Here is a 24,432-nt window from a genome sequence, read left to right as displayed (position 1 = left end):
CATCTGTATCGCTGAGGCACGCAAGCCTCCCCACCAACGGCAAGGTCCATGGTTCATGGGGATTAATACAAAACCCTCTTAGACAGGGTTTCAATAATTTCTTCAGGACGCCTTCCAGTTCTTCTACGCCTACAACAAACAGAGACTTAATTCCAAACACTTGACAATTTGTTGAATGCATACGAAAGCAGTATCTATTAAGAAACATGTTTTGAACATGTGAGTCAAGAAACAAACTTTAGATAAAATTATTTACGTATGGTTACCTTCAAGTAATCCAGGCAACTCCCGATCATGCTCTGCTTCTTCCTCAACTTCTGCAACGTGCGTGTTATTGCAGCTGTTTTCGCACTTCAGGCACATATTGCAACAGTTTAAACCTGCTTTTTCCCCTCCACAGTCAAGAGAAAAACATGAGTTGTGAAACTGTCCCTTAGCCCCGCGCTTCAGAAAGTATACATTTGAATGTACACTCCGACAACGACGAGCCATTATCACCAGCAAATCTACATCTTCACCCACAATAACTACAGAGTTATGCTGTTGTGCGAGATCCATTTCTGTGGTTACAATAAGTGTATCCGCATCATCGTGTACCCGCTTTGTGTGAATGCCAGCTAGTGCAAAGTTAATCGTCAACACTGAGATGACACTTTTTTTGTTTCTCATATTGCCTAGGAATTTTTCTTGTGCCTCCGTCGGGATCATCGTTTCGTCGAACATGACATACACTGCCATCTGTTTGCGTGATTATCTTGGTCGCTCAGCGTATTTAGTATTGAAACTTCCTGGCAAATTAAAACTGTGTGCCGGACCGAGACTCGAACTCGGTTCGCAGGAGAGCTTCTGTAAAAGTTTGAAAGGTAGGAGACGAGGTACTGACAGAAGTAAAGCTGTGAGGACGGGGCGTGAGTCGTGCTTGGGTAGCTCAGTTGGTAGAGCACTTGCTCGCGAAAGGCAAAGGTCCCGAGTTCGAGTCTCGGTCCGGCACACAGTTTTAATCTGCCAGGAAGTTTGATATCAGCGCACACTCCCCTGCAGAGTGAAAATCTCATTCTGGTATTTAGTATTGTCCGAAAATGTAACAATTGGGTGCAAAATAAATCTGAAAATCGGTTCACTTTCAAATCTCCCGCTTCAAAAGTGAGAAGAAGATGCCGTAGTCACTGCCTGTTGTAATTATGAGAGCACAAACCAGTTTCGTCCGACTACAAGAACGACTGCGAGAAACTGGTAGCATCATACGTTCGCAACTGCGGGGGTTGACTGTGGCGCTCCACGGAATCCCCGCACTCTCGGCTTTAAAGAGGACGTCCTTCCTCCTTCGTCACGTAAAAGGGAATTTGACGACAAGTACTCTAAACGTTGCTCATGCCATGGGCCTCTACAGAGCACAGAGGTCAGAGTTCCTTGTGCCCGGCCGGCCAGAGTGGCCGCGCGTTTAAAGGCGCTACAGTCTGGAACCGCAAGACCGCTACGTTCGCAGGTTCGAATCCTGCCTCGGGTATGGATGTGTGTGATGTCCTTAGGTTAGTTAGGTTTAAGTAGTTCTAAGCTCTTGGGGACTTATGACCCCAGCAGTTGAGTCCCATAGTGCTCAGAGCCATTTGAACCATTTGAACCTTGTGCCCGCTGTGTGCTTACCATGAAGTGGGAGATGTGAAAGTGAACCGATCTTCTAACTGCAGACTGTACATCTCCGGACGTTGGTTCCGTGTGAAAATTTTACCTAGTACGTGTCTTACGTAAACTCTGGAAGCATGTAAAAGGAATTGTGAAAAACACAGTGCATGGAGCAAGACTGTAGGCCTCTACTGCTAAGTATCAAAATCGCACTACGTAACACGGCTTAGATACAGGATCAGCTATGATTTGGTATAAATAGAACTGTTCGATTGGTGCATAAGTTCGTAGCGTTTTCCCCTAAGTTCAATAAACACAAAAGATACAGGTAACAAATACTTTAGTCATCAATAATATGTCCTCCTCCACTGTTTCGAACAGTCTGCCAACGCTGGGGTAACTTTACGATTCTGCGACTATGGAAATCACGTAGTTTTGAGGCGAAGGACTCATGTTCGGAGCGCATTTTCTCCGGGAAGGAAGATCCTTGATGGTTGTTCCATTGAGAGCGAAAAAGGTGGTAATCCGAGGGCGCAAGTTCATGTGAATGAAGTGGGTGCGGAATGACTTTCCAACACTTTTTCGTCAGTCTAACAGAATGCGGGCGGGCCTTGTCGTGGAGTAGCATCGCTTCACGCAGTCTTCCTTGTTATTGTTCTTGGAATGCGTCTGCAAGACGTCACAGTTGTTGACAATAATTGTCATTAGTAATGGTTTCAGCTTGGGGAAGCAATTCTTAGCACACCACACTGTCGTTGTTCGACCAGATGCTTAACATAATCCTTTGTGGATGCACGCAGGTCTTTTCTACGGGGAGTTCTGCTTTGTTTTGGCTCAGCCATTCCTTTCTTTTCCTTATGTTATCATAAAGACACAATTTCTCGTCACCAGTAGCTATACACGATAGGAATATCGGTGTTGTTCACGATCCAATCGATGACGAGCAAGCAGAGATGTACATATGGCCACCCGATGATTTTTGTGATTTTGGCTTAGAGCATGCGAAATCCATACACCCGGTTTTTGAACCTTCCTCATTGCGTGCTAAGATCGCACGATGGTGGATTGATGACAGTGCATTTAAACGTTTATCACCAAACCACGAAGGTCTTTCTGAACGTGGAGAGTCACTACTGTCAAATTGATCCTCCTTAAAACGGAAAAAATTTTTTTTGTCTTGCCGTGTTCTGTCCAATGGCGTTATCCCCATACACGGCGCAAATGTTCCTGGCTTCCTACGCTGCTGTCACCCCGTTATTGAACTTAAACTGAAGAATACGCCGGAAAAGTTGTGTTTTCTCCAATTGACACTCCATTTTCTAGCGTACACAGCTCCACTCACTATCTCAAAATGACAATATGTAAACTCAGATTGCAACAATGAAATGCAAATAAAAATTTATAGCCAGTAAACAAACTCATAGTAACCGGAATACCAACATGCAAAACAAAAACGCTACCAACTTATATTTACGGCCCTACCTAATATATGCCTACTTTCGGGCTGTCACAAGATGCTTAGGAAAACTATTTCAAATATATGTACGAGGGTTGGAACTTAAATAGTGGCAACTATTCATTCACAACCGATACAAAAGAGTTACATGTTTGCACCTGCTACTGTCCTTCAAAGTAGTCACCAGCGTTGTGTAAAACCTGTTGCCAGCGATGTGTAAGGGGTAGAATACCTTTAGCAGAGCCTGCTCTGTTGATGGTGTGAATGGAGCGGTCTAAAGTTATGGTGATTCTCATGAACGACTGTGATGGTGCTATCCTAACGCACTACGTTCCTCCACGGCATATCGTCAACGCACAGTATTACTGTTCGTTTTTGGAGCATCACCTGCGACCAGCTTTGCGAAAGAAGCAGCGACACTTTCTACGCAACCCACGCATCATTTTGCACGACAATGCGCGGTCGCATACAGCGCAAGCTGTGCCTGCTCTGTTCGGTCGATGGGACTGGGAAGTACTGTACCACCCACCATACTCTCCGGACTTTAGTCCTTTTGACTTTGATTTGATTCCGAAGACGAGGGAACCACTTCGTGGCATTCGCTTCAGAACTGTTCCAGAGATGCGACAGGCAGTAGACCGCTCCGTTCGCACCATCAATAGAACAGGCTCTGCTAACGGTATACTACGCCTTCCACATCGCTGGCAACGGGTTCTACACAACGCTGGTGACTGCTTTGAACGACAGTAACAGGTGCAAACATGTAACTCTTTTGTATCGGTTGTGAATGAATAGTTGCCACTATTTAAGTTCCAACCCTCGTACATACTCATATTTTAGTGAACAACTTTGGTGGAAACAGAAACAACGACGGAATCTGGCGTGAGAATCAAACTTGGCCATGTTGTCAACGTAACATATGATTCCGGACGCCTTGAATTTCAATTTTGCCGATTTCTCGGATATTTTGTGCGAAAATTTTTAACGCCATATTAAAAAGCTTTTTATTACTCTACTCGTATTTTCAAGAGCTTTCGAATGCCGTTAAAAAGTTACATTGTTTTATTTGAAAAGCCGCAGTTCCTTCAATAGTCAACTGATACAAGATTACGTGACCCTCTGCGTATCACACTGTTTCAGTATCTTCAACCCAAATACAGGAAACCCAAATTTTGAGCAATTCGTGCTCTTTTATTACGTAGTGTGGAGTGATATAATTTTGTAGTTTTATTTAGTTTTTGTCTCTAGCTGTGAATAGTTTAAACGAACACTAACACACATTCAGTATTTCCAAGAAGTGACAGAGCGTGGAATATTGCTTGATAGACCATGAAAGACTGGCTAATATTCTTTTCAAATAGGATGGTAGATAATTAATGCATTTTGCTGTCCTCCGTTAATTCAATGGCATGTTATGCAACTGTCGACGCCATTTTGAAGATAGAAGGCATTCATTACGGTAATGACGTACAACAGAGGCGGATTACAACCACAGATGTGAATATGTTTCGTAATCTTAAATCTTATGCCAGCACCTGCTGCATGTCGTACCTTCTATCAGTTTTCTCGCACAACTGCACCCTATTAATTTTAGAGGCTGTTATAACATTATTGTACAGGTGTGTGTAAGTTAACGTCTTCTTCTTTTAAATAATTACAGGTTGATTTGCCCATGACCAAAACCATTTATGTTGTGAGGAAGAACAGCATTATCGTCTGTTCACAGTTTGGTCTGTGATCGGCGCTAGCAGAAAATAACGATTTCACTTGCGTATTCTGCCATATTACACAGAAAAACCGCAGCAGTGCTTCCCCGTAGGCCCTACTGAAGTTCCAAGGCTGGTGCCAGTCAAGGTTTACATTGTGGGCTTTTTTTCTGAGCGTTCGCTACGTTACAGCTGCAGCACCCAGTGCAGGAAGACCTGTGTTACAGCAGTGTGGCGAACGAGCGGCAACGCCAACATTCGCTGTGGTACAGGACGCTAACGCGGCATGGGACGGGACGTTGCGCAAGTGTGGTGCCCTAACAGGAAGCGCCCTCCGTGGTCTCGGCACCAAACAACGGTTCGAGTCCACACGGCTTGCTCTAACACAGCAGTGCAGTTATCTCCGCAGAATCTTCGACCTGCTACAGGTGAAGATCCCTCAGACTTCAAGGAGAACGTGATAATTCCAATATCAAAGAAGGTAGGTGATAAAAGGCGTCAATATTACCAAACCATCAGATTGTAAAATACTGACTGATAGAAGCCGGAATCGGGGAGGATCAATCTGGGTTACGGAGAAATGTAGGAACACGCGAGGCTATACTGACCCTATGCCAGATCTAAGAACACAGATTGAAGAAAGGTAAACCTACATTTATCGCCGTGAACACGAATTAGCAGTGTCTGTGTTATTAAGAAGTACGATGGAGTTTTCATTCGGAGATGCAGCATGTCGTAAGGAACACTGCATCGTACTCCTCAATAACATAGGCACTGCTATTTCGTATTTATTCCGCAATACCAGGATATCGATTCTCAGTAAATATATACTCTTCCTGGACGGGAATATACGTAAGATACGAGTGCACACGGACGACGGCATATGGAAGTTTTCTGCGTGGCTGTGATTCGTGCACTGATAGCCGAAGCGGTTAAGGTGACTGCTCGTGTAAAGTGGGAATTTCAGGTTCGAGTGCCGGTCCGTCCCCAATTTTCACTGTCGTTGTTCCAGCGTACGGCCGATGATGGTTCACATTCGCAATTACGAATATATTTCCTGTATATTTATAGTACGCTACTGGCCATTAAAATTGCTACACCACGAAGATGACGTGCTACAGATGCGAAATTTGACCGACAGGAAGAAGATTGAGTGATATGCAAATGATTAGCTTTTCAGAGCATTCACACAAGGTCGGCGCCGGTGGCGACACCTACAACGTGCTGACATGAGGAAAGTTTCCAACCGATTTCTCATACACAAACAGCAGTTGACCGGCGTTGCCTGGTGAAACATTGTTGTGATGCCTCGTGTAAGGAGGAGAAATGCGTACCATCACGTTTCCGACTTTGATAAAGGTGGGATTGTAGTCTATCGCGATTGCGGTTTATCGTATCGCGACATTGCTGCTCGCGTTGGTCGAGATCCAATGACTGTTAGCAGAATAAGGAATCGGTGGATTCAGGAGGGTAACACGGAACGCCGTGCTGGATCCCAACGGCCTCGTATCACTAGCAGTCGAGATGACAGGCATCTTATCCGCATGGCTGTAACGGATCGTGCAGCCACGTCTCGATCCCTGAGTCAACAGATGGGGACGTTTGCAAGACAACAACCATCTGCACGAACAGTTCGACGACATTTGCAGCAGCATGGACTATCAGCTCGGAGACCATGGCTGCTGTTACCCTTGACGCTGCATCACAGACAGGAGCGCCTGCGATGGTGTACTCAACGACGACCCTGGGTGCACGAATGGCAAAACGTCATTTTTTAGGATAAATCCAGGTTCTGTTTACAGCATCATGATGGTCGCATCCGTGTTTGGCGACTTCGCGGTGAGCGCACATTGGAAGCGTGTATTCGTCATCGCCATCCTGTCGTATCACCCGGCGTGATGGTATGGGGTGCCATTGGTTACATGTCTCGGTCACCTCTTGTTCGCAGTGACGCACTTTGAACCGTGGACATTACATTTCAGATGTGTTACGACCCGTGGCTCTACCCTTCATTCGATCCCTGCGAAACTCTAAATTTCAGCAGGATAATGCACGACCGCATGTTACAGGTCCTGTACGGGCCTTTCTGGATAGAGAAAATGTTCGATTGCTGCCCTGGCCAGCACATTCTCCAGATCTCTCACCAATTGAAAACGTCTGGTCAATGGTGGCTGAGCAACTGGCTCGTAACAATACGCCAGTCAGTACTCTCGATGAACTGTGGTATCGTGTTGAAGCTGCATGAGCAGCTGTACCTGTGCACGCCATCCAAGCTCTGTTTGACTCAATGCCCAGGCGTATCAAGGCCGTTATTACGGCCAGAGGTGGTTGTTCTGGGTAAGATTTCTCAGGATCTATGCACCCAAATTGCGTGAAAAAGCAATCACGTGTCAGTTCTAGTATAATATATTTGTCCAATGAATACCCGTTCATCATCTGCATTTGTTCTTGGTGTAGCAATTTTAATGGCCACTAGTGTAATTATAGCTGTAGAGGTAGTTTTTGGCAGTACTGACTGGAATACATTCTTTGAAATTCTGAAGGTAGCAGGGGTAAGCGGCAAGGGAAGAAAAGTTATCTAGAAGTTACACAGAAACGATACTGCAATTATTAGAGTAGAAGGACATGGTAGGGAAACAGTAGTTAAGTAGGTAGTTAAGGGAGGATTGTAGCCTATCCCCGATGTTATTCAGTTTGTGCGGTGGTAATGCAATAAAGGAAACTAGGAAGAAATTTAGAAAGGGAATTAAAGTTCGGGGACAAGATATAACAGCTTTGAGGTTTGCCGATTACATTGCAATTCAGAGACGGCAAAGTATTTGGAATATCAGTTGAAAAGAATGAGTAGTCTCATGAAAAGAGGTTAGAAGATAAATATCAACAAAAGAAAGACAAGGTTAGTGCAAGGTAGTAGAATTAAATCAGGTGATGCCGAGGGAATTAAATTAGAAAATGAGACGACGAGTTTCCCTATGTGGGCAGCAAACTAACTGACGAGGATATAAAATGTAAATTGGCTATAGCACGAAAAGTATTTCTGAAGAATAGCAATTTGTTAACGTCTGATATAAATTTAAGTGTTAGGACACATGTTGGTGCAGAAGAATGCTGAAGATTAGATGGGTAGATCTAATAACTAATCGAGGTGGCACTGAATCGAACCGGGGAAATAAGAAATTTATAACACAACTCGACTAGAAGAAGGGATCGGTTGTTTGAACTCATTGTGAGGCTTCGAAGAATCGTCCATTTTTGGTAATGAGAGAAGGTGTGGCTGGAGGGGAGGGGGGAATTTTGAAATTGTTGAGAGAGTCCAAGGGTTGAGCGCATTAAGCAGACTGCAGTAGTTATGTAGAGATGAAGAAGCTTGCACGGGATAGACTAGCGTGGAGAGCTGCACCAGTCTTCAGACTGAAGACCACATCAGCTTTCTGCTAAACTAAAAGGAAGCTGGAAGTACTCAACGTTTCAGGATAATAGACAGTTCAATCTATGCCGCTCAGCTAAAGTATTAAAATGGTAGATGGTTCAAATGGTTCAAATGGTTCAAATGGCTCTGAGCACTATGGGACTCAACATCTTAGGTCATAAGTCCCCTAGAACTCAGAACTACTTAAACCTAACTAACCTAAGGACATCACACACACACCCATGCCCGAGGCAGGATTCGAACCTGCGACCGTAGCAGTCCCGCGGTTCCGGACTGCAGCGCCAGAACCGCACGGCCACCGCGGCCGGCAGAATGGTAGACAAAACGGGTAAAATGGCCCTCTTTTCTTCACAGGAAGGTAGGTCTTTATTGGAACTGGAGGACACTATGAAGTCGGAGACCTCTATTGAGCTGTGCCTACCATCCTTTCGCAGGATACTGTCATTTTAGTCTTTTTTTTTAAGTATCAAGTTTGATGGGTAGATCACATAACTAATGAGGAGGTATTGAATAGAATTGGGGAGAAGAGATATTTGTGGCACAACTTGACCAGAAGAAGGGATCGGTTGGTAGGACATGTTCTGAGGCATCAAGGTATCACCAATTTAGTATTGGAGGGCACTGTGGAGGGTAAAAATCGTAGAGGGAGACCAAGAGATGAATACACTAAGCAGATTCAGAAGGCTGTAGGCTGCAGTAGGTACTGGGAGATGAAGCAGCTTGCACAGGATAGAGTAGCATGGAGAGCTGCATCAAACCAGTCTCAGGACTGAAGACCACAACAAACAACAAGTTTCAAGTAAATATCCGTGTTGTTTGGCCGAATGTTACGAGTGCTTGCACAATGTGAAGTCGTGTTGTTGAGGATGAAGGTATGGGAGAGGGTGCAATCCGATGTGGCACACAGTCTGCTCCTATCGGATAGCACGGTGGGCTTTGCACAACGTAACGTCACCATCCGACGGACAGATCGCCGTGAACAATGTCACATGTTCTCACTTCATGAGATACTGCCGACAGGTTCGGATTTTAACCCAGGTTATTGGCGCAAGGTCTGATGATAACGAACTGTGCGCCATCATCTCTCACTCCCCACTGCCGGTCAAATCACAGAGATAATTTTTTTTTCTGCCACCGGGATTCTAAACTGCTAGTTCTGAGTCGAGTGCCATAGAACAAGCCTGTGTTAGCGAGCTCAGCAACGGAGGCGAGTTTGGCGCAATTGGGAGAATAATGTGTCTTATCTAGTATCTTCGTTTGGATACTATTCTTCTTTATGAGTTTTCTGATAATTTTGGTGCTTTGATTCCGAGAAAGTAGAGAGCCCTCTCCATCATAATGGTTAACTGTATTATCGAGACGTATAGTGGCAGCTGGATGAAATATTTGTTTAGGTCTGCACTGGCCAACGAGGAAGTGTTGACTTATACAATCAGACATTCAAATATAAACGTTCACCTCCTCTTTCTTCTTCGGTGTTTGCTCTGCCCGTGGCTAGGTTCGCTAATGGCTGACAATCACTTACCCATTATATGACCGTAATTTTTATTTTTATTATGTGGCTTGTTCCTCTTTCTTCTGCGCTGCGGCAAACCCTGTGAGTTACCTTTAGGAAGCAAGCTCGTATGTGCCACCTGTCTGATTGGTATCAGCTTTAACAGTTTCATGTGCTGTTTTTCTTATGCAGAATCGGATAACTAGCTCGAAATCTACTACCTAAAAAGTAAACCGCAGCTAGCTGGTGAATCAGACAACGGTGCTGAACCTACCCAGACATTCGACCTGGGTCTGACTCACCGATGAGAGACGGATGTGATTGTTTTTGGAGCCATTGCCACTGTCAAAATGGTTCAAATGGCTCTGAGCACTATGGGACTCAACATCTTAGGTCATAAGTCCCCTAGAACTTAGAACTACGTAAACCTAACTAACCTAAGGACACCACACACACCCATGCCCGAGGCAGGATTCGAACCTGCGACCGTAGCAGTCCCGCGGTTCCGGACTGCAGCGCCAGAACCGCTAGACCACCGCGGCCGGCTTGCCACTGTCGCTTTTGATGTTTGTGGCTTAAGTGCAGTGGTTCAAATGGCTCTGAGCACTATGGGACTTAACATCGGAGGTCATCAGTCCCCTAGAACTTAGAACTACTTAAACCTAACTAACCTAAGGACTTCACACACATCCATGCCCAAGGCAGGATGCGAACCTGCGACCGTAGCAGCAGAGCGGTTCCGGAATGAAGCGCCTAGAACCGCTCAGCCACCGAGGCCGGCTAAGTGCAGTGGAAACCGGTATTTTGAGCTTTGTTTCTAGACCATGTGATGAAGTGGGTCGGGCACTGGACAAGTGCAATATCTGACAGCAAAATTCTTGAGACTAAGCAAAATAGCCTGAAGACAGCCATTTCAAACAGTGACCGAAACGTCCGAGAATTTTATGCGTTGGTAATACAATCACATTGCCTGACGAATTTTTGACAACGACCGCAGAAGACTACACCTTACAAGTGCAATATTCATTTTAGATCCTAGTCAGAGTATTCTAACTTTGACTTTCAATAGTTTGCCTTAAATAACGCCGGAGGATTCCTTTACTGATACCGCTGTCGATATAGTCGTATTCCATGTTCAAGCAAGTTGCGGTTCCGTGGCCTCCCTACTTGTAATGGTGCAAATTTCAGTCGTTGTCAAGTTTGCTGTCAGTTTCAGTCGTAATCAAGTTGATTGCTGACGTTACTAATCTGAAACTGTGCTGCTTGGGATTATACGTCGTCATATTTTCTTCTGTGGTCACCATCTTTCCTCTGATGTGTTTTGAAATGTTGCAAATTACAAATAATTTAACTGTTTCCCTAGCGGAGTTTTGTCCGCTTCGTTGACTAAAACATATAGTGCCTAATAGTCTCACACGAAGTTCAAGTATCTTCGTGGAAAACGTAGTTACCCGGAAGAACCTTTCTCCTGAATATTGGTTTTGTTTTCCTACCGCTTGAAAGATTGCATTTTCACAAACAGAACAGCGCGCGTGCTCGTAACACAACGCAAAAGGCGTCAGAGGCGACAGCTGTTTGTCGTCGTTGAGCAGTTATGTGCTATATACATTGTGGTCTCAGTACTGGGCAGTGAGTAATGCACATTCTCTGGCATCTTTAACCGCTGTTCTAAATGGTTCAAATGGTTCTGAGCACTATGGGACTCAACTGCTGTGGTCATCAGTCCCCTAGAACTTGTTGTTGTTGTGGTCTTCAGTCCTGAGACTGGTTTGATGCAGCTCTCCATGCTACTCTATCCTGTGCAAGCTTCTTCATCTCCCAGTACCTACTGCAACCTACATCTTTCTGAATCTGCTTAGTGTATTCATCTGTTGGTCTCCCCCTACGATTTTTACCCTCCACGCTGCCCTCCAATACTAAATTGGTGACCCCTTGATGCCTCAGAACATGCCCTACCAACCGATCCCTTCTTCTGGTCAAGTTGTGCCACAAACTTCTCTTCTCCCCAATCCTATTCAATACTTCCTCATTAGTTATGTGATCTACCCATCTAATCTTCAGCATTCTTCTGTAGCACCACATTTCGAAAGCTTCTATTCTCTTCTTGTCCAAACTATTTACCGTCCATGTTTCACTTCCATACATGGCTACACTCCATACAAATACTTTCAGAAACGACTTCCTGACGCTTAAATGTATACTCGATGTTAACAAATTTCTCTTCTTCAGAAACGCTTTCCTTGCCATTGCCAGTCTACATTTTATATCCTCTCTACTTCGACCATCATCAGTTATTTTGCTCCCCAAATAGCAAAACTCCTTTACTACTTTAAGTGTCTCATTTCCTAATCTAATACCCTCAACATCACCCGACTTAATTCGACTACATTCCATTATCCTCGTTTTGCTTTTGTTGATGTTCATCTTATATCCTCCCTTCAAGATACCATCCATTCCGTTCAACTGCTCTTCCAAGTCCTTTGCTGTCTCTGACAGAATTACAATGTCATCAGCGAACCTCAAAGTTTTTATTTCTTCTCCATGGATTTTAATACCTACTCCGAATTTTTGTTTCCTTTACTGCTTGCTCAATATACAGATTGAATAACATCGGGGAGAGGCTACAAACCTGTCTTACTCCCTTCCCAACCACTGCTTCCCTTTCATGTCCCTCGACTCTTATAACTGCCATCTGGTTCTGTACAAATTGTAAATAGCCTTTCGCTCCCTGTATTTTACCCCTGCCACCTTAAGAATTTGAAAGAGAGTATTCCAGTCAACATTGTCAAAAGCTTTCTCTAAGTCTACAAATGCTAGGAGCGTAGGTTTGCCTTTCCTTAATCTTTCTTCTAAGATAAGTCGTAAGGTCAGTATTGCCTCACGTGTTCCAGTATTTCGACGGAATCCAAACTTATCTTCCCCGAGGTCGGCTTCTACTAGTTTTTCCATTCGTCTGTAAAGAATTCGTGTTAGTATTTTGCAGCTGTGGCTTATTAAACTGATTGTTCGGTAATTTTCACATCTGTTCACACCTGCTGTCTTTGGGATTGGAATTATTATATTCTTCTTGAAGTCTGAGGGTATTTCGCCTGTTTCATACATTTTGCTCACCAGATGGTAGAGTTTAGTCAGGACTGGCTCTCCCAAGGCCGTCAGTAGTTCTAATGGAAGGTTGTCTACTCCGGGGGCCTTGTTTCGACTCAGGTCTTTCAGTGCTCTGTCAAACTCTTCACGCAGTATCGTATCTCCCATTTCATCTTCATCTACATCCTCTTCCATTTCCATAATATTGTCCTCAAGTGCATCGCCCTTGTATAGACCCTCTATATACTCCTTCCACCTTTCTGCTTTCCCTTCTTTGCTTAGAACTGGGTTTCCATCTGAGCTCTTGATGTTCATACAAATGGTTCTCTTATCTCCAAAGGTCCTAGAACTTAGAACTACTTAAACCTAACTAACCTAAGGACATCACACCCACCCATGCCCGAGGCAGGATTCGAACCTGCGACCGTAGCAGCAGTGCGGCTCCGGACTGGAGCGCCTAGAACCGCACGGCCACCGCGGCCGGCTAACCGCTGTTCTGTTCACAGCGAGACTACTAAGCATGTGGATGATAAGTTCTTACCACGATGCAAACAGCCAACCCTACTATTCGGGATAGGGTGCGAAAAGAAAAACAACCATCTTCACAGGAAAAAAACAGTGTACAAATTTACACTAATAGATATACTGTTTTACGAAGAAGGTTGGCGTATGTAATTTATCCCGCTACTCCAGACAAGTGGTCTAGCGGTACCTAGAGCTACCCATGCGAAGCCAGGGCGGCTCGCTAGTAATGTGTATACGTTTAATACAATAACAGCAACATCCACCGTTTGGCAATGGAAAAGGTTGCAGATTTAATCGGCGAAATACAGAATATCGTGAGGCGAGGCGAGGGAAGTTGAAACTCGGTGCTACTCCACCGAATAGACTTTCTAACGGCCTGGCATATTCTGTGGCAGCCATTGGCACTCGAATATCATCTTTACTGCAACAACACAGACACTGTGGCTTTCTTGACCAGAGGGAATCGGGGGGGGGGGGGGGGGGGAACCCTGTACGTTTCCGCAGCAATCGTCCAGCTGTGGTGCAAGACGTTGTCATTGAATCACTTGCAATATCTCGGTGTGAGTAACCAGCTCAGCAGGATTAGTTTCACGTTCTGCGACAGCATAATGCACTGCAACAGAAACATTATACAAACTGTATGCCAACAATTAGCGAAAAGTGACACGGGTGAAGGAATATGACAATAGAAACAAAAACGTTCCAGTAAAAGTCGGACCGAATGTGTTACTAGGAACTGTCACTGACTTCATGTGACGTGTTATCGTAGTTAGTATAAATGGATTTGAAAGGTAGTAGTAGACGTAGTCGGCTGATACTCGTATCCGAGTTTTCATTTCTCTCCTGAGATTTCCTTTGTCACGGTTCTGGCGTGGACGTGTCGTTGATGGCTTAGCAATCCAATCCTAGCGTGGAACAGGCGGCCCCAGACATTACAGCTGATGGAAGGTGGACGTGGCTGAGCCTGGAGGAGTTTACGTCTCCGGCGCTTGTCATCCTCCAATCTTCGACGTTCCAGCTCAAAGTTTTGAAGAGCATTTGAGGTAACTGAGCGCCAGCGACTTCGGTCTTCTGCTATTGTGGACCAGTTACTCGGATCGATGTTCAAGTTTTTCAGATTTTTCTTGTACTGATCCTTATAACGTTTGAGAGGGGCACCTCGTGGCCTTTTACCTGTGCTCACTTCGCTGTACAGCATTTGGCGTCGAAGTCTGTCATTTTTCATCCTCTGGACATGTCCGACCCATCTGAGTTGATGCCCAATGATAAGAGCTTCCATGCTATACATTTTTGCTTTCTCAAGAACAGCCGTGTTGGATATGAAGTCATCCCATTTCAGGTTCATGATATATCTTAGCTTCTGTTGGTTGAAGCGTTCTAGTTTCTTCAGATCACAGCGATATAACGTCCAGGTTTCGCAACCATATAGCAGGGTGGAAATGACTAAAGCTTTGTACACAATCAGTTTGGTAAACTTTCGATTAAGTGCCCATCGACTGGGGCTCAAATTTACCCATGGCCCATGAAAATGGTTCATACACGATGGGGAACGGACACTTTTTTCTTCTGACGTGAAAAGACATCAGGTATGCCAATTACGGTCCAAGATGGGTAAGTCGTGAAAGGCTTGTACCTTGACCTGCAAAATCACCTGACCTCATTATCTTGATTTTTATGTCTGGGCTCATCTAAAAGGTGAAGTACGTTCATACTGCTGAAGAACTGGAACAACCACTTGTACAGATTTGTCAAGCTTTACGAGACGATGCGGGGGTAGAGGGAGGGGGGGTTGTTTGAAAGAATTCGTAACTCGTTGCAGAGAGCGCAGCTAAATGAGAGGACGACACGTGGAACACACCCTTCAACAGCTGCTAGTTTATAGCGAATTGAAGCATGTTACGCGCTAAGCTGTAACGCATTTCGCCGGCCGTTGTGGCCGAGCGGTTCTAGGCGCTTCAGTCTGGAACCGCGCTGCTGCTACGGTCGCAGGTTCGAATCCTGCCTCGGGCATGGATGTGTGTGATGTCCTTAGGTTAGTTACGTTTAAGTAGTTTTAAGTCTAGGGGACTGATGACCTCAGATGTTAACTCCCATAGTGCTCAGAGCCATTTGTAACGCATTTCTTTTTAAGGCAGGCCATCAGTGAAATTTATACGTATTTATATGGAGACTTAGATAATCGGAAAGTTAACGTTCGAGATACATTTATGTTAACTAGGAAAATATATATTTGCGCCGCGCGGGTTTAGCCGAGCGGTCTAAGGCGCTGCAGTCATGGACTGTGCTGCGGCTGGTCCCGGCGGAGGTTCGAGTCCTCCCTCAGGCATGGGTGTGTGTGTCTGTCCTTAGGGTTGGGTTGTTTGGAGGAAGAGACCAAACATCGAGGTCATCGGTCTCATCGGATTAGGGAAGAAGGGGGAAGGAAGTCGGCCGTGCCCTTTCAGAGGAACCATCCCGGCATTTGCCTGGAGCGATTTAGGGAAATCACGGAAAACCTAAATCAGGATGGCAGGACGCGGGATTGAACCGTCGTCCTCCCGAATGCGATGTCTGTCCTTAGGATAATTTAGATTAAGTAGTGTGTAAGCTTAGGGACTGATGACCTTAGCAGTTAAGTCCCACAAGATTTCATACAAATGGCTCTATGGGACTTAACATCTGAGGTCATCAGTCCCCTAGAACTACTTAAACCCAACTAACCTAAGGACATCGCACACATCCATGCCCGAGGCAGGATTCGAACCTGCGACCGTAGCGGTCGCGCGGTTCCAGACTGAAGCAACTAGAACCGTTCGTCCACTCTGGCCGGCAAGATTTCATACACATTTGAACACAACATATATTTGTGGGCTCACGTTACCTAGTACAAGGTACTCGCCATCATGCAGCATACGATGGCTTGTGGCGTATGTATGAAGCCGTAGAACGTTTTTGTTTCTGTTATCGTATAATGTTACCCGTGTCAGTTTTCATTATTGATTGTGATGCATCCTATAGTTTCCCGCGGCACAAAACATTCGTAGAGGAAAAGAAAATCTGTTTCTGTCTTAGAACACATTATTGATAAGCTACGGCCAGCATAAACTAAGTCACATAAAAATGTAGGAATAACAGCGTATGGAATATGAAACGGAACAAAGAGTGACATACAGACGAATAATGTACGTTAGCAGATTTACTACGATTTCCTCGCGAAAATCTACTTACTAAATAATAAGAACCGGTTCGCAACAAGGACTGGAGAGGTAAACTTGCAGCCTCTAGAAGCAGCTCACGTACGTATCTCGAAGATTTAGGGATTACAACGCATTCAGTAGCGCGCAAACACAGGTTTTCATCGAGTTCCAGTGGTTAACAGAATGCGAATAACAGCTAACTTTACGCTATAAATAAGGAATGGAAAGTTCCGCCACGCACTGTAGTGATTTAGAGATGCCGAAGTAAATAATATTGTTTTTATGTAGCGGTCGCAGATCAGATGCAGTGGAAACATTATAGAGCGTGTGTTTGCTGTTACTGAATCGACAATTTTGACTTTGGTTTTTTCATTTTCCGTTTTTGTAATTGTCATTGTCGTCATCATCAACAGCAGCTACCTGATATCTGCCTTTTTTCCGATCTCTTTCTTTGGTATTGTGTTGAACAGCCGTTTTCCTGACTGTTTTACTAGTTCCTTTGAGACGCTCGTATCTCGCTAATGCTCGCGCTTATGTGTGTGTGTGTATGTGTGTGTGTGTGTGTGCGAGCGTGCGTGCGCGTGCGTGCTAACAGTTTGAAATGAAATGTGTGTGAATTCCTAAGGGCCCAAACTGCTGAGGTCATCGGTCGCTAGACTTACACACTACTTAAACTAACTTAAATTAACTTAAGCTAAGAACAACACACACACACACACACACACACACACACACACACACACACACACACACACACACATGCCCGAGGGAGGACTCGAACCTCCGGCGGGAGGGGCCGCGCAATCCGTGACGTGGCGCCTCAAACCACGCTGCCACTCCACGCGGCGCCAACAGTTTGCAGAATGTGCTGTTTGTTCTGAAAGGTACATCAGGGCTACGGATACTAGAATCACTTGAAAGTTCTTTCGGATGTTCGCTTTTTTTGTGCTAGTCTACATCTAATTCTAAGTCTACGCTCCGCAAATCCTACGGTGTATGGAGGAGAGTATTCTGTGTACCTCTGTCGTTTCTCCCCTTCCCTGTTCCAGTTGCAAATGGTCCGTAGGAACGATGACGATTGTTGGTAAACCTCCACGTGGGCTCGAATCTCTCTGATTTTCCGTTAACAGTCTCTCCGCGAGATACACGCCAGAGGAAGATATATCGGTTGACTCTTCTACTAACGCACGTCCTCGACATTCTAACGGTAAATCACACGGCAAGGCAGAACGCTCCACTTGCATCGGCTCAGGCTGCAGTTGGCTGAGCGTCTCTGTGGCGCTTTCGCGGTTACTACAGAAACCTATAACGCAAGGTGCTTCGCTTCTTTGGATCTTTTCTGTTAATCATAACTAAAGAGCAATATTCAAGTATTGGTCGCACGAGGGTTTCGTAAGCTGCTTCATTTGTGGATGGACTTCACTTCCTGAGGATTCCTCCAGTGAATCCGAGTGGGGCATCTTCCTTACATGCGATTAGTTTTATTTGGTCGTTCCACTTTAAACCTCTCCGTGCACATATTCCTTGATGTCTCAGGAATGTGACTGTCTCCATTGATGGTTTTGCAAACGTATAACCATACAGTACTGGGTCCTTGTGCCTATATACACGCAACGCGTTAAATTTGTTTCTGTTGCGAGTCAACTACCAACCGCTGCACCAAGCGTCGATCCTCTCTGCAGGTCTTCCTCCGTTTCGACAAAATTTTGAAGCGTTGTGACTTCTTCGTATATCACATCGTTATCCGCGAAAAGCCTCATGGGACTTCCCACGTTATCCACAAGGTCATTTAAATATATTGTGAAAAGTAATGATGCTATTAACACTCCGTTGTGGTACGCCCGAAGTTACTCGTGCATCTGAAGATTTCTCTCGGTTCAGAATGACCTGCTTTGCTTCGTTTGCTGGAAGCCCTTCTGTCACACAGCTGGTCTAATATTCCATACGCTCTTACTTTGTTCCTTATTCGGCAGTGCGGAACTGTATCGAACGCCTTCCGGAAGTCAAGGAACACAGCATCAACCTGGGTGCCAGTATCTACTGCTGTCTAGGTCTCGTGAACGAACAGAGCGAGCTGGTTTTCACACGATTGCTGTTTACGGAATTCATGTTGGTTCGTACAGAGGAGATTCTCGTTCTCCAGAAATATCATAACACGCGAAATTCTACAACAGACTGAACGATGTCAGAGATACACGTCTATAGTTTGTGCGTCTCTTCGACAACTCTTCTTGAAAACGGGAATGACCTGTCCTTTTTTCCATTCATTAGGAACGCTTCACTCCTCTAGAGACCTACCGTACACTGCATACTGTTCTTTCGCGTACTGTATGCTGAATCGTTTTGCTATCCCATCAGGCCCAGTGACATTTCATCTGTTGAGACGTTTTAGTTGTTGTTCTATCCCGTGTCACTTACTTCGATATCATTCTAACGTTCATACGACGATTTAAATGAAGGACCACTGAACGATCTTTTTCAGTGAAACATTTTTTTGGAAAAAAAAATGTGTAACGTTTCTGTCTTCTCTGTCCGATCCTCCTTTCCGATGCAAGTAGGGACACAATGTGTCTGGTCAGATAGCTTTGGTCCGTTTATTGATTGAACGTAAGACCAAGGCTCTTTAAAATTTTCTGTCAAGTCAGTAGATGGAATTTTAATTTCGAAATGGCTGAACGCTCACTCGTGGCTTTCTTCGCGCTAATCTTTGTTTTTTGTTTGTATGTAAGGCTTGGCCACTTCAAATATGCAGTGAAGCTCTTTCTACTTTCATTGCAGCTTTCTCACACTGCTGTCCAACTATGGCGCGTCTTTGTCACCCCTCTCTGATTTGCTCAGCACATACGTGTCTAGGCAGTATTGTACAATAGATACTCGTGAACTTTGTCCTTCGATTTTCTACATTTATGGTCCTGGAGATGAGGTTTCTACACAAGTACTTTGAAATCTGTTTTTGTCCTTCTCGCTAAGCAGAAATACCTTCTCACCTTTCTTTACATTCCTTTTCACAGTCTTATTCAGCGATACTGTAAAGACGATCTGCTCACAGATTCCCTCTTCTACGATGAGCTGGAAACTTCGGGCCTGTTGGTGACTAGGAGATTTAGTATGTTGTTTTCATGAGACGATTCTTTGATTAGCCGCTTAACGTAATTTTCTGATAAGGTGCTTAGATTTCACACGATTGCTTGTCCCCGCTACCCACCTTAATCACTTGATTCTCCCAGTCTATTCCTGGTAAGTTGAAACCTAATACTAAAACGTGACTAGGAATTTTAGCGAAGTCTTTTCCAAGTTGCTCGTAAGGCAGGATGTCTGTAAAAGCATCCGATGACCACGTTTGATCCATTTTTAGCGCTTACCTTTAGCCGAGCTATTTCACACTCGGAATCTGTAATAACCTTACATGTTAACGCATTTTTGACAGCTATAAATACTCAGACACCGCCGTCGCTCAAACTGTCTTTGCATTATACTTTCCAGTTGGAATTTAGAATTTCATTGCCGCTAACATCTGGTTTCAATCAGCTTTCTGCCCGTAGTACTACGGGGGCATTGTTACCGTTTATAAGTGAGACTGTAATAGTTACCTTTCCATGGACCTCATTCAGTTAACGAGTACGATATTAGCTTTTCCTTCTGTGATCTGCCATAATGAATACTACTCACTTAAATTATTGCGGATAGTATGCTTCCCTGTTTGAAATCAGAACGTATCTTCTCGGACCTGTGGAGGGATTTTTTTCTCTGTCCAAAAAAAAAAAAAAAAAAAAAACCGCATGTTCATACCACACGTATCTTCGAATAAATTTGTGACACTTAGAAATTACTGATCAGAGTTTCAATATTGTAGACATAAAACCGACAAATATGGAGGAGCTTACAGAAGTTATAACTGCTGCAGAGTTTCACCCAGTTGAATGTAATCTGTTTGTGTATAGCAGTAGTAAAGGGACAATAAGGCTGTGTGACATGCGAGCGGCAGCACTCTGTGACAGGCACGCAAAGATGTTTGAAGAACCAGAGGATCCAACGAATAGGAGTTTCTTTTCAGAGATAATCTCAAGTATATCAGATGTAAAGCTATCTAATTCTGGTCGTTGATCTGATATCTAGGGATTATTTGACAGTTAAGGTTTGGGATCTTCACATGGAAACCAAACCTATAGAATCGTATCCAGTTCACGAGTACCTGCGATCAAAATTATGTTCACTATATGAAAATAACTGTATCTTTGATAAATTTGAATGCTACTGGAATGGAAATGATACATCAATTATGACTGGATCGTACAATAATTTCTTTAGGATTTTTGATCGCACAACGAAGAGAGATCTTACTCTGGAGGCATCTAGAGATATTGATAAACCAAGAACTGTTCTGAAACCTCGGAAGGTATGCACAGGAGGTAAACGGAAGAAGGATGAAATCACTGTTGACTGCTTGGACTTCAATAAAAAAATATTACATACAGCATGGCACCCTTCGGAAAACATAATTGCAGTGGCTGCTACAAATAACCTGTTCCTATTCCAGGACAAGTTCTAGCAGAATGGCATGAGAGAAACAAATTGGCTTTCTGTGAAGTGCTATTGACAGTGGAACTTAATAGCCATAACTGCAAAGGAAGAGGAGCAATAATATGGGTGAGAGCCATTGCTACAATGCAGAGTCCATGTGCCCATTTTGAAGCTCATCAGCATCGTTCTTCCCTAACAGCCGCTTCCCTGCGTATAATGGGGGTCCTACACAGTTCTCCACCCCATAGCGGAGATCGAGAAATTTGCGTCCAAGATCATCACAGAATCGTCTCAGCCTCTGGTTTAAGCCTTCCACTCGGCTCCAGGAGCCCGACCCGAAGGAGCGTCCCGTTCACAAATTTTTAGGCGGACGTACAATTTTGTGACAAAGGATAAACATTTCTGCTATTCCTGGTACAGAAATGACGCATATGTGTGGTTAAACGTTGTTTGGATGTTTGAACCTCGCAAGCTTTATTATACATGAAAACTTAGTTTATGAATAAATAAATGGGACGAAAATGTGGCCACTGAGGTAGCTGGTGACTGCGCGATGTATCGTGCCAGGCAAGTAACAGGTACATCGGCATGCTCGCCATAGAGCGACGTTCCCGCTCACTACCGTTACGCAATAATGGCCTTGTGCAGTGAAATGTGGCCTTGAAATGTGGCAAGCTTCGCGGAAGTGCTAACTGTCGTGAGTGAAAATTCAGGCATAATGAAGCCGCGTCTTATTGTGCTGTAACTGAAATTGTAGGAAATTAGCATCTCAAATGACAAAAAGGAGTATGGGAATCCACGCACAGTTGTTTTCAAAGATGTGTTTTAGTTGACAGTTTACTTTTCAGTGACATAAATAAGCTTACACTGCACATGCCGAGCAAGTCATGGATTTTATTGTGTACCTGAACAAAATACGCTAGGCTTTCATATTTTTTATCTGAAACATATTCCACGCAATTAAATTAACTCTGCTCACGGTTCTGACTAAAGTTTGCCGGAATTTCTCCTTCGTTTTTAGGCAAATGCCGGAACTGGCTCAAAATGGTTCATATGGCTCTGAGCACTTTGGGACTTAACTGCTGATATCATCAATCCCCTATAACTTAGAACTACTTAAACCTAACTAACCTAAGAACATCACACACATCCATGCCCGAGGCAGGATTCGAACCTGCGACCGTAGCGGTCGCGCGGTTCCTGACTGTAGTGCCTAGAACCGCTCGGTCACTCTGGTCAGCGCCGGAACTGGAAATCCCTTCTGAAAATATTCCCTATAGGAACTTCCTCTTACCATTACCATCTCTCCTGGTATTGGCTGAAAGGATCCACAGTGGGGCAGAATTCGAACGACCCACATTATGTTTAGGGTTAGAGAATGAAAAGCACAAAAATATTTATGAGCAACATGACCAATATACAGGGTGTCCTATTTATCTTGACCGCCCTAAATAACTGGTTGTTTCCTCTCCTAAAGACGTATTCAAAAATGTATCACAGTGTACCATTCACTGAAACACAACGTTATTAATTACGTAACTCAACACTGACTTTAAGCCCGGGATCACAAAGTCGTTCACTTGCTGGAGTTGTCAGAAAACAAATGAAAACCAAGTAAAAACATAACACTACATTGACTTTGACTCTCCTGTACCATCACCCAGGAGTAGAACATGCAAAGGTGCTCAAAGTGGTGACCCTGGACACCGATACACTGGTACGCTGTTTGAATGAAAGAATTATTTACTGCTTCCAGTGTTGCCTGCTGAAGAGAATTAGAAGCAAGCACGATAAGTTCCTGCATGTCCTCTGGAGTTGTTGGAATATCGCGACTGACAACGTCTTTAATGCATCGCCAAAGAAAAAAGTGCGGAGGATTTAAATCAGGAGACCTAGCAGGCCAAGTAACTGTTCCTTCTCGACCAATCCATCTGGCATGATACCTTCGGTTCAGAACACGACGTGCACGCAAGACATTATGTGCTGAACATCCATCGTGGTGATACTATATAAGCATTCTGGTTCTTAGCGGCACTTCATCCAGAAAAAAAAATGGTTCAAATGGCTCTGAGCACTATGGGACTTAACTTCTAAGGTCATCAGTCCCCTAGAACTGCTTAAACCTAACTAACCTAAGGACATCACACACATCCATGCCCGAGGCAGGATTCGAACCTGCGACCGTAGCGGTCGCGCGGTTCCAGACTGTAGCGCCCAGATCCGCTCGGCCACCCCGGCCGGCTTCATCCAGAAGAGGGGGAAGAATTCGTGTGAGGAAGTCGGCATACTCTGTGCCGTTTAGACTACCATTGATGAAATAATTGCCAAAAAATTGTAGTACCAAGCATCCCACACCAGACGTTAACTCTCCATTGACGCTGTTGTTCCACCTGTCTAAGCCATCGTGGGTTGTCGCTGGACCAATAATGCATGTTCCTTGTATTTACCTGTCCTTTGTTTGAGAAGGAACATTCATCGGTAAATAGGACATTGGAGAAGAAGTTCGGGTTGGGTTGGCGAGGATTTGCTGCTCTGTTCGGGTTGGCGAGGATTTGCTGCTCTGCCCACTGACAGAACTCTACACGATTCTATAAATCATTCCCATGCCATTCTTGATGTAGGTGTACATGGTAAGGATGGAACCAGTGACGTGTAAGAATACTACACTCCTGGAAATTGAAATAAGAACACCGTGAATTCATTGTCCCAGGAAGGGGAAACTTTATAGACACATTCCTGGGGTCAGATACATCACATGATCACACTGACAGAACCACAGGCACATAGACACAGGCAACAGAGCATGCACAATGTCGGCACTAGTACAGTGTATATCCCCCTTTCGCAGCAATGCAGGCTGCTATTCTCCCATTGAGACGATCGTAGAGATGCTGGATGTAGTCCTGTGGAACGGCTTGCCATGCCATTTCCACCTGGCGCCTCAGTTGGAACAGCGTTCGTGCTGGACGTGCAGACCGCGTGGGACGACGCTTCATCCAGTCCCAAACATGCTCAATGGGGGACAGATCCGGAGATCTTGCTGGCCAGGGTAGTTGACTTACACCTTCTAGAGCACGTTGGGTGGCACGGGATACATGCGGACGTGCATTGTCCTGTTGGAACAGCAAGTTCCCTTGCCGGTCTAGGAATGGTAGAACGATGGGTTCGATGACGGTTTGGATGTACCGTGCACTATTCAGTGTCCCCTCGACGATCACCAGTGGTGTACGGCCAGTGTAGGAGATCGCTCCCCACACCATGATGCCGGGTGTTGGCCCTGTGTGCCTCGGTCGTATGCAGTCCTGATTGTGGCGCTCACCTGCACGGCACCAAACGCGCATACGGCCATCATTGGCACCAAGGCAGAAGCGACTCTCATCGCTGAAGACGACACGTCTCCATTCGTCCCTCCATTC

The 24,432-nt window shown here is 44.8% G+C and overlaps 1 protein-coding gene across 1 annotated transcript in view; it reads left to right on the top strand.

The window, feature by feature from the left end:
* The window catches only part of LOC126177067 (TBC1 domain family member 12-like), a 337,379-nt gene that overhangs the window by 174,611 nt on the left and 138,336 nt on the right, over window positions 1-24,432 (top strand). The window lies entirely within an intron of this gene.

Source organism: Schistocerca cancellata, chromosome 3, assembly GCF_023864275.1.
Source record: "Schistocerca cancellata isolate TAMUIC-IGC-003103 chromosome 3, iqSchCanc2.1, whole genome shotgun sequence".
In the NCBI taxonomy this organism is placed as follows: Eukaryota; Metazoa; Arthropoda; class Insecta; order Orthoptera; family Acrididae; genus Schistocerca; species Schistocerca cancellata.
Note: the sequence above shows the minus strand (reverse complement) of the source record. Positions and strands in the feature narration are given on the sequence as shown.